Genomic DNA, 6,048 nt, shown 5'->3' with positions numbered 1-6,048 from the left:
CTACCATTGTTAGGGTTTATGCTCTAGGGTTTCCAATACAAGTTCTTGTTGCACTTATTATATTAATTCCTCTGCTCTCTTTGTGTGAGCTTCAATTCTATGAGATAATTTAATTATCTAGTATCAAAGAGGTATCAATTTTGAAGTTTATTTTGAAATCCTAGCTATTATCTGTGTTTGTTTATGCAAACCCTAACTTTGATAATGGTTGAATCTTCTAGCCTGATAAAAAGGAAGTTCTCAAAGGAAATAATTGCACAAATTTTTAAGTCCACAGAAACACAAAAGAGGTCTAAAATAGGGTGATGCAAGAGCATCCCCGGTTCACAGAAATCTTGCATCAACCAAAAACATTTTCTTTTCTATTTTGTTTTTTGTTTGCAGTCTTAGTGTTCCTTTCTGTGTGTCCCGGTTTGGCTCACCGGATCCTGTGGAGTTGGATTCTACTTGAAGACTTGATCATCTTTCTTTCTTTCAAACCGCATCTCACTTGGATCACTTACTAGCAAGATATCGCTACTAGTTTCCATGGCAGTTTCTTGTTACCGGTTGTTCCTTTGTTACTAGTTGCCTGAGACCTATTATGGTGATCTACTGGAACCCATTCTGAAGCTTGCAGAGCCTTAAGCATTGATCTCGATGTTTCTTGGCATGTGGCCGACCTTCTTCATTTCATCCTTTGGATTTTTCAGAGGAATCTCTTGGTAGAGGTCGACATTATTCATTTTTGCACGTTAGGTCTTATTTTTCGGATTTCTATCCTTTTGGGCCGACTAGATCCTTTGGATCAATATATATATATATATATATATATATATATATATATATATATATATATATATTCATTATGGATATTATTACACTTTACTTAAGTTAACTTAGGATAATGCATCTCTTCGTAGTTTGGATTTGAGACACTTAGGGAAGTGTGCACATAGGGAGAGAGCTTGTAGGAGAATTTCCACCTTTTGTGGTCTTGTTTTGTCGTTACACTCCACATTCGGTGGGTCATCCACCTCTTGTGGAATATTATATTATTTCTCATACCTACCCCTACTATTTCTTACCTACCCTTGTTTCTCATTGAGCCACATGTCATGATTGTGTGCTCGAACATCCATATGGCCTTGCCTATATTCATTGTATTGGTTAATCTAGTTGATCATTTTGCATATTGATGAGAATACAGTTTGTTCTTGTCATTCTATTGTCTCTATTTTTATACTTTTCATTGTGCCCTTGATCTTGGCAAAATCTCACATGATATCAGAGTCATTGGGGCTTCATTGATTGGTTTTTGGAGACATCGTGGAAGGCTTCTATTTTCGGATCTAAGGGACTACATTTTTTGGAGGCATCTTAGAGCATTTTCGACCTCACCATTGCGTCTGGGAGGCCATTTCCATAACAATCGAGTATAAATTCAACCTATTTTGGCGAAAATCGATTTTTGGGTGTGGAGGAAATTTTCTGGCCAATTCAAGGGGTACGGTACGAAATTTTCGGATTTTTTCAAAAAAAAAAACATTTTTGAAAATTATTTTCCAGTTTGAAAATTTTTTTTGAAAAAAAAAAAATTGAAAATTATTTTTGGGATCCGTATCTTCTGCCCAGTCAGCAGCGCCCAATTAGCAGCACCCAGTCAACGCCCAGTCAATGCCTAGTCAACTTTTTCTTTGGAAATTTTTAGACCTCTCTCTGTTGAGCAGTTTGGATTTTTGGGTCAACTTTGGAGGCCCATAACTTGCTCAATTTTGCTCCTTTTTTGGTGCAACTTTTTTTGATTTGGGCTAATTTTTCATGCTCTTTACAGTGGTGTGGTTATTTTCTGGTTTTGGTGCATAGGTTTTTCAGAATTTTTAGATTCTCTTAGTTGTACCTGTCCAATCCTCAATTCTGCAACTTCAAAGGCCTCATTTGAGCTCATACAACCTCCTTTTCAGGTGCCATTTTTTTGAAAGTGCATATTTTTTCATCTACTTTCATAATCTATAATCATATTTCAGAGATTTTAAGTAGAAATTGTACTTTCAGATATTGGTCTTATTTGGCCTATTTGGTACTTGTAAATTTCTTGGATCTTAGTTTAGATCTCTTGCATTATTAGTTTGAGTCTCTTTTGGCCTTATTGAGGTAGTTGTAAAATTGAAATCAGAAGTCCACTTTGCCATTTTTTGCAAGTGGCCCATTGTACATGCACTAAGTATAAAGTGTCAAATCATCACTTTTGGGGGCATTCTTTGATTGAGTGAATTTAGGGGGGTGTCTTGTGTGATTGTGCCTCTCTTTCCTTGTGCTCTTTCATTTTTATTGCAATGAGTCCTCATAAATTTCCACCTTTAACTCCACATAATTATGCATCATGGAAAATTAAAGTATGGAGCAAATTAATGGAAAAAGGTCTCATGCATTACATAGATGGAACAATAGCAGGACCACCTGATTCTAAGGATGATCTTAATGCTCAGTTAGAATGGCTCACTAAGAATTGCATGGCTCTTGAAAATTTGCACAAGTATGTATCAGATGACCTCATCTTTCATATTGAGAAGTGTACTACAATCAAAGATGCTTGGGATATGTTTCAGAAATTGTATGGTCAAGTTGATGAAATCAGAGGTTATAAGATTAAAAATGAGCTCAACAACTTGGATCCCAAGAGTTTTGATACAATCCAAGATTATGTCACCAAAGTAAATGAGCTAAGAGCAAAGCTTAAGGATTGTGGAATTGACAAAAAGGATGCTTAGTTGATATTCAACTTGTTGGACAAGCTTGCACCAGAATATGCAACATTTGTGTCTAGCTTCCAAACTCATCATTTGATAGTGGGGAGTTCCTATGTTATGCCTTCATTTGATGCTTTCACATAAATGTTGATATTGGAAAAATCTAAGTTGTTGAACATGGGGCTTCTCAAGTCTTCAAAGTCCCAAGCTTTGGTGGCTAATCAAGGAAATCAAGGAAGTCGAGGCAAAGATTCCAACAAGAAGAAGAAGCACTCCAAGTCTAAGCCACAACAGGAAAAAGGACAATCATCCTCCCCATCACAAGGTGATTTTTCATCCTCTTCCAAGAAGGGGACACCACCTAAGAAGGATAAACCAACTTGTGCATATTGCAAGAAGTATGGTCATGATGAGCATCGATGCCACACAAAACAAGTTGATGAGTTAACTAATCTTCTTAAGAAAAACAACATCAACTTGCCATCTGCCTACACAAAGAAGGATTCATCTCCTTCCTCTTCCACACATTCTAAGGGAAAAGGGCAAGCATTTGTGGCTACAACAGGTTCTTCATAGCAATGGATACTTGACTCGGGTGCCTCATATCACATGGGTTCTACAAAGGAGCAATTTTCTTCATTGGAGCCATCTAAGGTACCTCACATTTACATAGGTGATGATACACAAGTAGAGGTTGAAGGGAAAGGTTCAGTTGACATGGATGATGGAACTTTTGAGAATGTTCTCTATGTTCCTAACTTGTCTACCAACCTTCTCTCTATCTACCAAATCACTCACTATGGGAATGGGAAAAAGGTTGAGTTTACACCAAATTCAGTTGTGGTAAAGGAACTTGATGATGATGCCTTGGTAGTAGTGGGACAAGTCAATAACAACTCAAGGCTTTATTCATTCTCCCACTTTGTGCCAAGTTCACCTTCTAGGGCCTTGCTTACTCATTCAAAATCTGAAAGTAAGCTATGGCATGAGCGGTTTGGTCACCTCAACTACCGCTATCTTCAGCAGCTCAACACTAAAGACATGGTCACAGGTCTACCTCGAATCAGTTTTTCAAAGGGTGTATGTTCAGGTTGTTCCATGGGCAAGCATCCTGAGGAGAAGTTTGATAAGGGGAAAGCTTGGAGAGCTTTGGAAGTTCTTCAACTTGTTCACAACGATGTAGTAGGTCCATTTCCAACACCTTCATTTAGCAAGGCCCGCTATGTCCTCACCTTCATTGATGACTACTCCCGCTTCACTTGGGTCTACTTTCTCATTCATAAGAGTGAAGTATTTGATAGGTTTTGGGACTTTGAGACTCGTGTGGAGAAGCAATCTGGGAAAGTGGTCAAGATTCTTCATACAGATAATGGAAGGGAATATGTGAACAAGAGGCTTGAGGATTTTTGTACACTTGAGGGAATTGATCTTCAGCATTCTGTTGCCTACACTCCATAGCATAACGGAGTTGCAGAACACAAGAATAGAACTCTCAAAGAAATGGCTAGCTGTATGATACATGCACGTTCTCTTGATCCTGCCTTTTGGATAGAGGCTATTAGTTGTGCCACACATATCCAGAATCGGGTTCCTCACAAATATTTGCAAGGTATTACTTCTTTTGAAGCTTGGGCTAGTAGGAAACCGATTGTGAGACATTTCAGAGTCTTTGGGTGTCCAACATGGGCTCGCATACCTCCGCAGAAATGCAAGGTATTGGAACCTCAGAGTTGGCCTTGCATATTTGTTGGATATCCCGAGGGTGTTAAGGCATATAGACTGATGGATCTTGAGACACATGAGCTGTTCATTGAGAGGAGTGTTCACTTTGAGGAAAGCTCTCTTAGCTTAGCCTCTCTACCTCCTCCACCTTCCTCCATTGTGGATAGTGATGCTAGTGATTCAGATGATGAGACTCCTTCAACTCTGACTCGCAGGGTTACACCTCCGCAGGGTCCACTTGTAGTTGAGGAGCCTCATTCTCCACCTCCACCTAGACCTCGTTGGGCTCGACAGACACTTGAGTCTACGGGTTCTCTTGTTGGGGATCCTTCAGATACACGGAGAACTCGATCACAACATCAGGATCTTCCACATGCATTCATTGCTACCGCTTCCTATCCATAGACATTTAGGGAAGCATCTGGGGTTCCTGAGTGGGACCAAGCTATGGAGGAGGAGTATAGTTCCTTGATGAGGAACAACACCTGGGATTTAGTCCATCTCCCTAAGGGGAGAATGATGGTTCAATGTAAGTGAATCTATCGAACCAAGTATGCAACAGATGGTAGTGTGGATAAGTACAAGGCTCGACTTGTTGCGAAAGGTTTCTCCCAAGTAGCAGGCGTTGACTATACAGAGACCTTTGCGCCCGTACCCAAGATGAACTCCATTCGCTTGACACTTGCTATTGTTGCAGCTCATGGTTGGGCTGTACATCAGATGGATGTGAAGAGTGCTTTTCTTCATGGTGATCTTGATGAGGAGATTTATATGGAGCAGCCACATGGTTTCATCCAAGATACTTCCTTGGTTTGCAGACTAAGGAAATCTCTCTATGGCCTTAAGTAGGCCCCCAGGGCTTGGTATGCCAAGATGGATTCCTTTATTCTCTTCGTAGGGTTCACCAGGTGTCATTCTGATCTGAATGTCTACATTTTGCGATAGGATGACTCTCACTTGATACTTGTGCTCTATGTTGATGACTTGATCATTACAGGGAGTACTGCATCCATCATTAGCGGGGTCAAATCTGCTTTGCATGACAAATTTGCTATGACTGACTTGGGTCTTTTGCACTACTTTCTTGGGATAGAGATTTCACAGTCACCTTCGGGGATTACACTATCGCAGCCCAAGTATGCTCTTGATCTACTTGCACGCTTTCATATGGTTGATTGTAAGCCTGCCCTGACTCCCTTTCTTTCAGGAGTCAAGCTTGAGGCTCATTGTTCTTCTCCACTAGTTGATGCCACTTTGTATCGTCAGCTTGTGGGTAGTCTCATCTACTTGACCCATACACGCCCTGATATTTCATTTACAGTTGGCATGGTTTCCCGCTTCATGCAGAAACCACATGAGCTTCATTAGAAAGCCGCCGAACGCATCCTTCATTACATCCAAGGTACACATCACTATGGGATTCATTATGCAGCAGGCACAGTACTTCGCTTGGTCTGTTACACAGACTTCGATTGGGCTGGCAATCTTGATGATCGTAAGTCTACTTTCGGTTACATTTTTCACCTTGGTTCAGGCCCCATTTGTTGGCAGAGCAAGAAACAACATGCTATTGCCCTCTCTTCGACTGAGGCTTAGT

Source organism: Cryptomeria japonica, chromosome 4 (assembly GCF_030272615.1).
Source record: "Cryptomeria japonica chromosome 4, Sugi_1.0, whole genome shotgun sequence".
In the NCBI taxonomy this organism is placed as follows: Eukaryota; Viridiplantae; Streptophyta; class Pinopsida; order Cupressales; family Cupressaceae; genus Cryptomeria; species Cryptomeria japonica.
This window is presented reverse-complemented; position numbering follows the sequence as displayed.